At 37.9% G+C, this 14,164-nt stretch overlaps 1 long non-coding RNA gene across 1 annotated transcript in view; it reads left to right on the top strand.

Annotated features, from left to right (window-relative positions):
* The window catches only part of LOC123242600, a 73,188-nt gene that overhangs the window by 29,674 nt on the left and 29,350 nt on the right, over positions 1-14,164 (top strand). Inside the window, exon 2 of the long non-coding RNA XR_006505827.1 lies at positions 5,072-5,182. This is a non-coding gene — a long non-coding RNA (uncharacterized LOC123242600). The remainder of the gene's footprint in view (positions 1-5,071; positions 5,183-14,164) is intronic.

Below are 14,164 nucleotides of genomic sequence, written 5' to 3' on the forward strand. Positions count from 1 at the left end.
AATGACTACCTTTGAAAAAATAAAAAAATAGGATCTCCTAGTGTTTGTTCTACTAGGTTCTACTATACACACACACACATACTTACATGTGTATATATATATATGAAACTGAAGCACATGCAGGTTAAGATATTTGCCCAAAGTCACACAGGGAGTAAGTGAAAGTGATATCTATAATTATTTTATTGTATTGTATTGTATTTTAGATTAGACCTGTGATTTCATTGGTAGAAGAACTTCCTTTGCCTATGTAGATTAGCACCTTATCTGCAATTTAATCTTAGATAGTACCTTGGGCACCCAGAGGAAAATTGACCTTCCCAGGGTCACTTGGTCAATATGGGTCCAAGGGCCAAATTTGAATTCAACCATTTCTGACTCCCAGGTCTATTTGCCTAGAGTAGACCAAATTGTCTCTGATGGGTTCTATGTCAAACCTTTGTAAGAAGAAAATCTTCTCTATACTACCTGTATTCAGAATATTTTTAGCATCAGAGGGCTATAGATTTATAGCTAGAAGGAGCCTCAGACGTCATTTAATTCAACCCTTTTATTTCACAGCTGAGAAAAATGAGGTCCAAAGAGGGTAACTTGCTCATGTCACAGGGGGAATATGCAGCAGGTCCAAGATTCACGCCCAGGTTCTCTGACTTCAGATTCAATACTCTTCCCATTTCATCAGTGATGTGTAATGAAGTGCAACTGTTTTCATTATTTTCTGCGTGTCTTACTACTCATTAATCTCTCATTAAATGAATAAAGTGATGAGTGATATGGATTCTAGCTTTGGGGATTAGTTCTCCACTCTACTACTTGGATCCACCTTTTGAGGTTATATTTTGTTAGTCAGAGATCCTTTATGTAATTCTGTGTTAACACCTTTCAGTTTTCATGTTATCTAGTTTTCTGATTGATTATATCATTAGTTTTGCCTAATGCACTTTTCTGTTATGCCCTCCCCCAGTTCTTTCTCAGGCTAATTTGTTCTCTCCTAGAACTCCATTGTTTCTTGTTGTGGGTGCTGCTGTGTTACTTTGAAGACATGTTTTTTTTTTATTTTGCCAAAAAAAGGTTATTGATCTTTTGTTTTTACATTACCTAAATTTGCCCTCTATCACTCTCTCTCCATCCTCCCAGAGTGATCTCACTTAAAAAAGATTTTTTTTAAATCAGGAAAACTGATAATACAGAGGAAAAAAATCTAACAATATATATACAATGTTCCACACTTAATGGATGACACCAAAGGGGTAGAATGAGCTGTCTTTTCAGAGCTCTTCTTTGTAACCCTTATTGTTAAAAAAATCTTGAAACTTGAATTTTTTTCATCATTTTGTGGTTCTTTCACTTTACATTATTGTCATCATGTATATTATTTTCTTGGCTGTTCCCTTTACTTTTCATGAATACATGTAATTTTCCCATTGTTCTGTATTTATCATATTTGTCCTTTTTTCTTATAACATAGTAATATTCCATTATATTCATATACCACAATTTGTTCATCCATTCCACAATCAATAGGCATCTACTTTATTTCCAGTTCTTTGCCACCACAAAAAGTACTGCTATAAATATTTTGAGATATATGGGGCCTTTTTTTTTTTTTTTATCAATGATACCCTTGGGGTAGATGCCCTAAGATCTAGCAAATCCATCCTTAGCCTCTTCCCTGAGCTTCAGCCTAGCATTTCTAATTAACTACTGGACATTTCAGTTGTGATATATGCCTTGTCAGTATCTCACATTCAACATTTCTGAAGCAGAACTTATCTTCTTCCCCCCAGCCCAAACTGACCTCTCTTCCAGTATTCCTCATTTATATCAAAGATACCACCATTATTTCTGCTCTCCAAATTTCGTAACTTTGGTGTTATACTCAATTCCTCCCTCACTTCTCCACTCTATAAATATCCAATGAGTTGTCAAATCTTTTCCCATCTCCACAAAATCTCTCTCCTCCAACCCCTTCTTTTAATTATTGCTTTAGTTCAAGTCCTCATTACTTCTCACCTGGATGCATTATTTCACAGGCTTCCATGCTTCAAGATTCTCCCCAGTTGCAGAGTCCCTTGTTCTCTCTAAGATACTATATTAAGTTTTTAATTTAACTCTTAAAATTCTTCATGGCCTGGCAACAAACCTTTATTTCCTTCTCTCTGTTTCTCACACATGACACTCCATCTCTCATTTCTTTACCTTTGTACTGGTCTCCCCCCCATGCCTACAATAGACCATTTCCATCTGTTAAGTAGGGATAGCAACAATAATTCCCACTTGGTTCACAACAACCCTGACAGGGAGTTCAAATATCATTGTGTCCATTTTATAGATCAGGAATCTGGGGCTCAAAGAGGTTGCTCATGGTCACACAAACTAAAATCTCAGAGTCTGGACTCAAACCCAAGGATTTGTTTCCAAGACCAATAATATTCTTTACATTATACCATGTGCCTTTTACCTACCTTACAGACTTCCTGTGAAGACCAGATTAAATGTGTGAGATTCAGAAAATGCTATAAAGATATTTATTTTTGTAAAATTTCATCTCACCAGGACAGGCGCTTGATGTGAGGACTATGGTATTGCAATGTCAACAAATGGAATGCCATGAGGATAGTTTCCCTCCCATCCATCCCACCTTCCTTGTAAGAAAACTAGAATATTTGAAAAAATCCTGAAATGAATTAATTTACATATATTCTAAGCAAGAAACCCCATTTAACTTCTAGAGTTATTAGATTTTTATTGGAGGTGAATACTACCTTAACTTTACCTCCCCAGCTCCTTAAAAATCATTATTCTTCTTTTCTCCTCTTTATTCTGGGGCATTTATTTAATTTACCTTTTAGACTCAGAGAGGACAGATGGGTTAATTGAGAACTGTGTACCCTGAAAAGAGCCAATCAGCTCCTCACAGTTCAAGCCAGAAGAGAACTAAACTCATTAGCAAGTCATTGGAATGTTGCTTTAACTCCAAGTGTTTTGGTTTAATATTACCTCTGTTACCCTGGATTGTGTCACCAGACCTAGCCTCATTTGTCTCAGTGGGCTATCACTTTATAAAAGAACATTCCCCACCTTCTTCCCCCCTCAAAAAAATAAAACACATATGATTGTCTGGACTAGTTAGCTACCCGACTGCTTTGTGTTAACAGCCTTTATTGCTGCAATCCAAAATGACCCTGTGGTGAAAGTCATTGTGCTTAATGAAGACCAGGTAACTTGTAGCATGGGAAAGCCAAAGTAGATTAATTGAAGAGAGGTCTAAATTTCAGGTGTTCTAGTTTGGCCAACGGAAAAAAATTAAGTGAAAGGAGGCCTTCCCCTTCTTTTTATCCTTTCTTCTTGTCTCTCCCCTTCTAGATATCTGTCCCCTCTCAAAATCCTTTTATCTGCCTGTCTCTCTTTTTCCCCACTTCCCCAATTTTTTTTACTTAGCTTCTTTCTTTACTCAGGCTTGACCTTGTGGTTATTTTTAATTTTTAAAATTTTTATTTTGAATATTTTCCCATAGTTACATATTTCATGTTCTTTCCCTCTCCCCTAAGCCCCCCCAGCACCCCTAAGCTGACGCACAATTCCACTGGATTTTACATGTATCATTGATTAAGCCCTAATTCCATATTATTGATAGTTGGACTAGAGTTATCATTTAGTGTCTATATCCCCAATAATATCCCCCAAAGCCCATGTGTTCAAGCAGTTGTTTTTCTTCTGTGTTTCTCCTCCTACAGTTCTTCCTCTGAATGTGGCTAGTTTCCTTTCTCATAAGTCCCTCAGCCTTGCTCTGGATCCTTGCATTTCGGCTAGTAGAGAAGCCTGTTATGTTCGATTGTACCCTTGTGGTTCTTTTTTGACGTGATATTTGTTAGTGATTCCTCCCCTAGTGGGCATTTGTCACTGTGCCCTCCATCTTTGGGGGGGGGTATTTACTTTTTTTTTTTAAACCCTTAACTTCTGTGTATTGACTTATAGGTGGAAGATTGGTAAGGGTAGGCAATGGGGGTCAAGTGACTTGCCCAGGGTCACACAGCTGGGAAGTGTCTGAGGCCAGATTTGAACCTAGGACCTCCTGTCTCTAGGCCTGGCTCTCAATCCACTGAGCTACCCAGCTGCCCCGGGGTATTTACTTTTAAAGCCTTATCTCTGCTTTGAAATGAGGCTTCCCCTGTCCCCCAACTTGCTAGAGATAATTACCTGTTCTTTTGGGTTCCTGATATGAATGTGGCTAGTTCCCTTCCAGCTGAAAGGCAGGACTTCTTTAGCCTAGTATATGACCCTACTTCTTGACCATCTTGGCTGGTCTTGCCAACCTTACCTGGACAATAGAGGTCTATGAATACTGAATTCTTTCTGAGAGGGATAAGTAAGAACTCAATACTCATAGTACTCTCTTACTGCTAGATAGGTTTTCCTGATTCTTGACTCAATTACTCATTCCTTAGGTCTGTCCTGGCAGAGGGCTAATAAATAGATTTGGGTGCTTCTTCTCCTCAGCATAAACAGACCAAGTCTGCTTTGAATTGATTCCAACCTGACATTTAATCTAACCTCATAAGTAAGTATAGGCCTGTCTCACCTAGTCCATACTGTTTTTGTTCAGGGGTTTCAGACCTGTCCGACTCAGTATGACCCCATTTGGGATTTTCTTGGCAGAGATACTGGAGTGGTTTGCCATTTCCTTCTCCAGTTCATTTTACTGATGAAGAAACTAGGCAAACAGGGATAAGTGGTTTGCCTATACAGCTAGTAAATGCCTGAGCCACATTTGAACTTGGTCTTCCTGACTCTAAGGTTGGTGCTCTATTCACTGCACCACCCATCTGCCCACTAGTTGCCATTAAAAAACAAACAAACAAACTGAGCTAAACATTTTGAGGGGGAAGGTAGTCTCAGATCTATTCTCACCAAAGGAACAGATGAATGGAAAGTGCTGAGACCTAGCACAGAAAGAGGAGGGTAATGGATTAAAACTGATTAATTAAAATGGGAGCCTTAAGGTGCAGAAGCTATGCTTCACAGACTGGAAAAATTGAACAGCTAATTTATTCTGATTTTGAACTTTCAGAAATTCACCGGTGGCAGAGGGAGGCAGCAGTAAACAGCACCTGGGACTAAGGAGTGAGGAACCAACTCAAACTGGGCTCCTAGGCTGGACTCCAGGCATTCCTGATGTAAGGTAAGAATTGGTGATGATATATTTTCTGTGTTGTAAATCAATCTTGTTTGCTGCTGTATTTTACAGAGTTTGTGTGTAAAGGAAACTATTAGAGCCTGTGTGTATTTTGTTGTTGTTGTCAGGTCCCCTTCTCCTATTGACGGGTCATTAACGAACGACATTTGCATTATTCTCTTCCAAATTATGACTGCTTTAGGACTAATGTTTGAGGCTACTTGTTGGGCACAGTCCTTTGCATGGAAACCTCACTAATTCACCAGCTGCACTAGACATGGCTAGTAGGTTGTCTTTTCTCCTTATATAGAGTGTCATTTTCTTGAACATGAGATTATACCTGGAGGGGAACTTAAAGATTATTTTCCTCCTCCTTTTGAAGATAAGGAAACTGAGTTTCAGAGAAGAAAGATGAATTTGCCTGAAGTCACAAGGTGGTTAGAAGCAGAGTTGGGATTTGAAACTTGGACCTTCAGCTACAATTCCAGTGTATTTTCCACTGATTCCCAAATGGCCACCCTTCTTCCCTACACATCTCTAATATCTTACTCAGAACATTGAAGGTAGAAGTCTTTAGATGCTCATGCAGAAGTCATTTATGGTCATGGCACCATTTTGTCCCCTCATGGATCCATTTTGTCCTTTCATGGTGACATGTTGTCTCTGTTCACCTTGACAAAAGAGACTTAAAAGGTGGTTGACATAAAGTCCTAGAACATAGACTTTGCAATCTTGTTACTGTGGGACAGAAACACCAACCAAGCCAAGGACAGAAATTTAGTGATAAAACACATGAAAGGTTGTATCATCTCTTGGAAAGATCCCTAGATATGAAGTGAGGAGATGTCTGTTTAAGTTCCACATAACTTTCATTAACTAACTACATTACTAATCTATAAAGTTTGCTCATCTGTAAACAGTTTCAACCTTACAGAGTTATTGAGGAAGTAGCTTTGTAAACCTTAAGGTGCTATATATAAAAGTGAGTAGTTACAGTAACAGATTAGTACACATTTCCCCCCTGCTTCATCATTACTCATTTCCAGGATTTCTACAGGCAAATTGTTGTCTGTTTCCTTGTCTCTGAAATGACAAATATACTCAATTCCTTCTCAGTTGTCCCTAGCATTGGTTTTAGAAGAATTGGTTTCTCATTCTTCTTCTGCATAGCTCAATGAGCATGAGCAAGTTACTATAAAGCTTCTGTAAAATGATAGAGTTGGATTGTATGATTTTGCTCCTTTCTAGCTGCTAAAATTCTTTATCATGGATGTAAGGATTAATGTATGAATCCAAAATTTGAATTACTTTGAGATAGTTACTTCATAAATATCTAGTAGTCTATTTATCAGGAACATTGGTGTTAATGGAAAAGATTTGAATGGAATTCAGTGCTGACTGAACTGGTATCTAGGATTCAGTTTGGGTTTTTCTATTTTGCCTATGAAAAAATTGAGCTTAGACATGCAAATATGGAGAAGATTTTACTTCATTCTTTTTTTTTTTTACTACATTACTGCACATGTAAAATCTGTCATGTTCCTTGCCCTTTCAGGGAGAGGAATAGGAAATTTGGTTCAGAATTAAAAAATAAAGATTTAAAATTGTTTTTATGTGTAATTTGGGGTAAAATAAATTATTCAAACTTAAAAAAACCTGTCTAAAATGTTCCATATGGATTTTAGTGTACCACAGTAATAACACAGTGACAATTTATAATTTACCTAGAAAGTTGATTTTACACATATAAAATATTTTTAAAGTTTTTATATAGAAGTTTAGATGCAGAGGTTTACTAGTAATAAATGCATTTTTGATATATAATTCAGACTCTTGTTATTTATTATCTTTGGCTACCTCAAAGAATGGTGTATAGTAGAACACAGATTCCCAGAAAGTATAGGAAGGATTATTTTCAGTGTCGTGTGGTACAGTGAATCTGAATTTGTGTGGAATAGTTTTAATTCTGTAGTTATTACTTGAAAATTGTCTCCCCTCACTCTCCTTTTTTTAGGCTAAGCAGTTTGTTGTGTTTTGTAAAGCAGGAGTGCTTGGATTCTTTTCCAGCTTCCCAAGTATGTTGATACTCAAAGGAGATGACTTCTGCCTAATTTGCATGAAAGATTATTGGCTGTAGCCACAAATTGGAAGGACAGTTTTTAAGTGGATCCATGTTATAGAAAGGACTGTTAGCATTTCTTTGTCAGTTGTCCTTCTGCCCAGTGCTGATCTTCAACTAAACATACAGAATCAGGAGTAGGAGAATGATCTCTATCCTATCCCACTTCCCCAATCGTGCCACTTTGTCATATATGCCCAAATGCAAAAACTGTAAAGTCATAAAGATTTAATGAGGGAATATATGTATTCAAGAAGAGAAAGGAGGTAACTTTAAATGAATCAAGGGAGCCTATTGTTCTTGTCTGAAAAGGAAAAGAGTTCAAATAATAGAAAAAAAAAACCTTTGTAATAGGCACTATACCCAGGAAAGGGACTTCAGTTCCAAATGGAATTTACAAATATATTTATTTAGTCAGAATTTGCAGACTTTTGTGTGACAGTGTGCCTTGCAGGAGGATGTGTAATACTGTGAGAGACAGAGACTAACTGTGTGAGAGACAGAGACTAACTGCCCTAATATTTCCTCAGTGACTCAGGTAAAGCAGAGACATTGATTTCATGCCTAGGTTATGTGAGGACTTGACTAAGTTCTTACATAATGGTTTTGGTGCCTTTGATGCTGCTCACAATGTTTCAGTAACTTTAATCAGTCTAATGTGTTTTGGTGCCTTTGCTGAACAAAGTATTGTATTTTAAATTGGCTAAAGTTATAGAGAGCTCAGAACTTTCCAGGTAATTCCCTATTTTCCATCACTTCCTGCACTGGTTAGCCCCTAGTGGCCCACCCTTCTTTTTCAGCTTTCTTTTCTATATTAAGATCCCTACATTATGTCAAAAGCTCCTGTCAGCAAAAGAGGGTCTTTTTCTTAGTTGCATCCCCAACATTTAGTATAATGCCTAGCACATAGTAGGAGCTTAATAAATGTTTATTAAATTGAATGAATCCTCTGAAATCACCATCAGTCATATCATTGATAAGAATTCCTCAAGCTTGGATAGTTTTTTGCCTTTTCAATACTGACATTATATAAATTATCTTTTGGTTTTGCTTTCTTTTCTCTGTATCAGCTCTTACAGATCTTCATAACCAGTGCCATAACTTGTGCAGCCATTCCCCAATTGATGAATACCCCCTCAGTTTTCAATTCTTTGCTACCATAAAAAGAGCTGCTATGAATAGTTCTTTTCTTCTAGTAGTTACCATGTTGTTCAGTTATTTCAGTTGTGCCCAACTCTTTGTGACCCCATTTGGAGTTTTCATGGCCATGATACTTGGAGTGGCTTGCCATTTCCTTCTCCAGCTCATTTAATAGATGAGGAATTGAGGCAAACAGGGTTAATTAAGTGACTCTTCATGACCCTGTTTGAGGTTTTCTTGGCAGAGATACTAGAATAGTTTGCCATTTCCTTCTCCAGCTCATTCTGCAGGGTTATGTGACTTGTCCAGGGTCATACTGCTAGTTAAGTGTATAAGACAAGATTTAAACTTGGGTTTTAAACTGTGTTCAAGAACATGAGTCTTCCCAACTTCAGGCTTGCAATTCTATCCATAGTGCCACCTAGCTGCCCCTAGTAGTTACCATCTTGCTTACTGAAAGTACTTTCAAGTCCTAGACCCCTTATTGATCCTTTGACATGGCATCAGAGTTTTATAGTTACCTAATGTGAATCATTCAACACATGAAATATTTTCATCTGTCCCGTAATAACTATTGGCTATACCAAAATACAAATCAATGCCTGGTTATTTCATGTAGAATAAGAAAAAGGTAAAGTAAGATTCCTAACCTTTATTCCCTCCCTGACTAACAGGAAAAAAACAGTCTGGTACTTTTAGGAAGATTCCTTTTGGATCAGTGAAAGACGACTAAAAATCACCAGAGGCAGGGATTAACTTTCAAAGATAAATAAGATGAGAAAATTAGTATGAGATAATTCTCACACAACTAGCTTTGCCAGGGATAGATAGCTCTCTCTTGTCTGCTTGAGTCTTGCTCTGTTTCGCAGCCCTGACCTTTGCTCATCGTAAAATAAATGCTTGTGGGATGAAGAATTATCTTACTCTCTGCTTTGAGTTCAGTGTTTTTCTAAAGACAGCTTTCAGTTTTTAATCTCCATTTCTGCTTCATGGTTACTGATCAAAATGAGTCACCATTGTTAACCTTTCTGTAAATGGAGAGAGAGTCATTTACAGTTGGCAAGATGAACATCATAGAAGTTTTGTGGGGTTACAAATCCAGACTAAACGAAACACAGAAAATCAGTGATGTTAACAGAATAGTAAAACTGTAAAGCCTAGAAGAGATTACAGAGATTGGGTCATCCCCCTCATTAGAAATAATTTTCTGTGTGTTCCCAAGAAGGAAGTAGATTCACTTTTGTAGACTTTTATTATCACAAACTGACAAGAACCAGGAAATTCCAGATTTTCTCTGCACTGACTACTTTTCACATTAAGGACAATAATCTTTCTGCTCGTTCAGTACTCTGTAAGCCCTTTTCTCCCAAAAGATTTTGGCCAAAACTAGAACTAGCGCAACCCATCTCAGGGCTTACACCAGGGAGGGCACATGCATTTCCTCTGTCTCTGAGACCAATTCTGGACTAGCTTCTCCTTAGAGACTGAAGTCAGTTTGGGGTCCTCTGGGAGTAGGATTCAATCTGTGGCTCTATGCCACTGGGGGTTGGCTATTAAGAGAGAGTTGGTGGCAGTGATCCAGTGCCACTGTGCAATATCTAATGCTGTGATTTTTGTGTTTAAGTTTAAAGACATTTAGCACCCAAAAGGCACAGTGGATAGAGCACCCAAAACTCATCTTCCAGATTTCAAATCTGGCCTCAGATACTTACTAGTTGTGTGACCCTGGGCAAATCATTTAACCCTGTTTACCTTAGTTTCCTCATCTGTAAAATAAGCTGGATGTGGCTCAGTGGATTGAGAGCCAGGTCTAGAGATAGGAGGTCCTAGGTTCAAATATGGCCTCAGATACTTCCTAGCTCTTTGACCCTGGGCAAGTCATTTAACCCCCATTGCCTAGCCTTTACCTCTTTTCTGCACAGTATTCATTCTAAGATGGAAGGTAAGAGTTTAAAAAAATAAAATGAACTGAAGAAGGAAATGGCAAACCATTCCAATATCTTTGCCCCCAAAACACTAAGTGGGGTCACACTTGTCTGAACCAACTGAATAACAAGAAAATACAGATACCCCTTCCACATCACAACTTTCCCCATCATGATTTCGATGTATCCACAGGTCAGCATAAAAAATTAAATGGAACTTTTTTGCAAGTTTTGCAGAAGCTGCAGATGACCCAGAAAAAGTTTAGAAACCATATAGCCTATGACCAAATACTTAACCCAAATTTTACAATAAGGTACTGTAAACACTCCACAAAAGAAAAAGAAAAAATTCAGACTTATTTGGTGTGAAAAAAGTCAAAAAATTTTATGTGGATTTTCCAGATTGTGGAGGCAAAACTCTCCTAACTCTCCCAATATGGAAGGAATGCCTGTAAAGGCTTTTGTCTCAGGGGCTAAAGGGCCTCTAATTTTTGTGTTGAAAGCATTTTAACATTTATTATGTCATTTAACCTTCACAACTCTGAGGAGATTAATTATAAGGCAGAGATTATCACATATTTACAGATGAAGAGACTGGGGAAGTAGGCAAGTACCTTAAGGTCAAATTCAATTAAATAATCATTTATTAAGCATTAGCCACATTCCACATGCTATACTAGGTGGAGGGGATACAAAAACAAAAACAAAAAAGCCCCTGCCTTCAAGGAGCTTACATTTAACTTGGAGGAAAAAATAATATATACAAAAGTTAGTTTGTATAATATAGATAAAAAATAATTTCAGGAAAAAGGAATGATCATTGACAACTGAAGGGGGATCAGAAAGTTTTGTGTAGGAGGTTATACATGATCTGAGCCTTGAAAGGAGCTGGGGATGCAGAAAACTTGAGGAGGGAAAAAAGTTTCAAGCATGGAGCACAGCTTATGCAAAGATATGGAGATGGATGGAGATGGAGATAGAATTTTCTGTACATGTAGTAGCAAGAAGGCCAACTGAACTGGAATATGAAGTACATTGTGAGAATTTAACACCAATTTTCACCCTTTTTTCTTGGTACCCTAAGATCAGTCTTGGGGTTTTTAAAGGAAAGTTTCGTATTGAATTTGAAAAACCATTCTCTAGTAAATTGGGTTTTGGTTCAGCCTTCACCCCCTGATTTCGTTAAGAACAAAGCCTGAGGCTTATCTGTATGGGAGGGACTCTGGTGCCCTCTGGGAGGAAGCCAGAAGCCTCATGGGCTCCCTGGCACCTAGAAAACACTTGCCTCTTGTCCCAGGTGTCTCCTGGTGTCCAGAAGACTGGCCTCTGACCCAAACTGACATCAATTCCGTCCCATCAGAGAATTCCAGAAAAGTGGTATCATGCAGGTTATAAATTTCAGGTCTAGGGAAAGGAAAGCTGTATTTGGCATGGAAAGGATGGCAAGATGACCTAGCTAGGGGAACACGAGCTCAGGGAGGCACCGACTAGGTATGGAGACTTGGGAAGAGAAACAGCCGACCAGTGTGGCTCGCACCTTTTCTTTCTTTGACTTCTTCTCTTTTCATTTATTTAATAAGTAATTATGAATTTAAGATAAATCTCCAGAATTTTAATCTTGACACATATGAGGGACTAATTTAAAGTCACTTTGGAAAAAGAAGTTGGAGCCAGTTTGTGAAAGGCTTTAAATGCCAAAGAAGTTTGTATTTTATCCTAGAAGCAGTTGACCTTTCTTGAGCCAGAGGAGTGATGTGGTCAGATCTTTGCTGGAATATCAGTTTGGCCAAGGAGGAACTGGAGAAAGATAGGTCTGGAGTGGCATCACCAAAGTGGACTGATTTGTTCTGAAACCAAGGAAGCTTTTGGTTTATTTGTAAGTCTACACTCTTCCAACTTTTAAGGAATTGTGTATAGAGGTGGTGCTGTGATGGAACCTTGTAATCAATCAATCAATCAATCAACATTTATTAAGTGCCTGTTATGTGCTAGATACTACTGAGTTTTATGTTACTGTCCTAGATATGGCAGAAAATATAGACCTCTTCACCCAATTGTAGTTGATTTTCTGCCAGCTCACAGAAGCATTGGAAGGAATGAGTATCCTTTACTTGCTTTATCTTTAAAGAAGGTTATTTTACATCCTCTTTACTGGATATCTCTGCCTCCACTTGGGGCCTTTGGGCAAGATTGCCAGCACTTCTTTCAGCTTTCTGTTTACCCTTATGTGAAAGACTAATTATTATACCCAAGGAAACTTTCTTGGAAGAAAAAAGTCTTCTTTTGTCTTTAAGAGATAGAAATGATCCAATACTATCTATAGCCAGGGATGATAAAGTGCTAGCTGACTTTGTGCCATGACATAATGGCTTCCCATTAGGACTGGAGTCCATTGGTTATTTATCAACATTGATTATTCCTCCCAAGTGTTTTGTCTATAGAGCTCAGCTTCTCACTGTCTCTAAATAAGAAGGGCCACCTGGAGAGCATATTAACTCTGTTTCTGGAGGACTTTACAGGTGGGAAGCCTATCCATCTCTGAAGCTTCATGACCTAGCTCTCTCTTCCAGTTTTCTTCCATCTTACTCCTTGACATGTATTCTTTGATCCGGTGAGACTGACCTCCCATCTGTTCACGAAACAAGATACTCCATCTCCTGGTTCTGGGCATTTTCTCTGGTTATTTTCCTTTTTTGGAACACTCTCCTTCTTCCACTCCAACTACAGATCTCCCTGACTTCCTTTAAGTCCCAACTAAAATCCCCCCTTCCATAGGAAGTCTTACCCAACTCCTCTTATTTTTAGTGCCTTCCTTTTTAATTATTTTCTATTCATCCTACATATAGCTTGCTGTGTATATATTTGTTTGCATGTCTCTTTCCATTAGATTATAAGCTTCTTGAATTTTATATCCCTAGCACTTAAAACAGTCTGGCATATATATATATAGTAGGTGCTTAATAAATGCTGATTAATTGATTATCCCAGGTCAGTAAAACATTAAACAGTTAATGTATTCAGTACAGGATAACAGCCTTTATGCTATACTCATTTAGTAGACTGCTAGCCTGCCAAATCTAATAAAATGTAGAAAGAGTACTGACCTTGTAGTCATAGGACCCAAGTTTAAATCCTGAGTCCATTACTTATTACCTCTGTGACAAGGGGGGAAAAATTGCTGTCTCCCTAAGCCATAATTTCCTTTCTGTATAAGATGAGAGAGCTAGAATAGTTGACCCCTAAAGTTTTGTTCATTTCTAGATCTGTGGTCTTAAGTGAGGGTATATAAGAGATGGAAATGGATACATAGGGCATTGTGTGCTGAATCTCTGACATTATTTTTCTTTTTAGTAAGTGACCCCAAATTCCCTCCCATTCTTTGCCCAACTTTGTGAAAATTCATTCATCCAAAATAATCTCCAGTGGTGACTTTTTTAAAGAACCTTTTACATGACTTGAATTTTGTGATGTGGAATAGTTTGTACTTTATTTTAGAGGGAGGGTAGAGAGTCACTGGAGATTCTCTTGAACAGTGTGGTTGATGATCAATAATTCCTGAGGAAATAATATGTAATGTATTAGCAAAAAAGGCATAATAAATGGGTCAATGGATTCCCCAGTCAGTCCAAAGACCCTGAATACAGAGTGGAACCATTTTTTATGTATTAAAAAGAATTAATCAAATAAGGCCAATTAATTAAAAGAAAACACTGAACCAGGATACACAATTAGGTAATCTGATTTCTAATTGGAAGAAAGATTAGAGACTTTCTGATTTGGGATGGAGAGAGAGAACAGAAATCA

Source organism: Gracilinanus agilis, chromosome 3 (genome assembly GCF_016433145.1).
Source record: "Gracilinanus agilis isolate LMUSP501 chromosome 3, AgileGrace, whole genome shotgun sequence".
Classification (NCBI taxonomy): Eukaryota; Metazoa; Chordata; class Mammalia; order Didelphimorphia; family Didelphidae; genus Gracilinanus; species Gracilinanus agilis.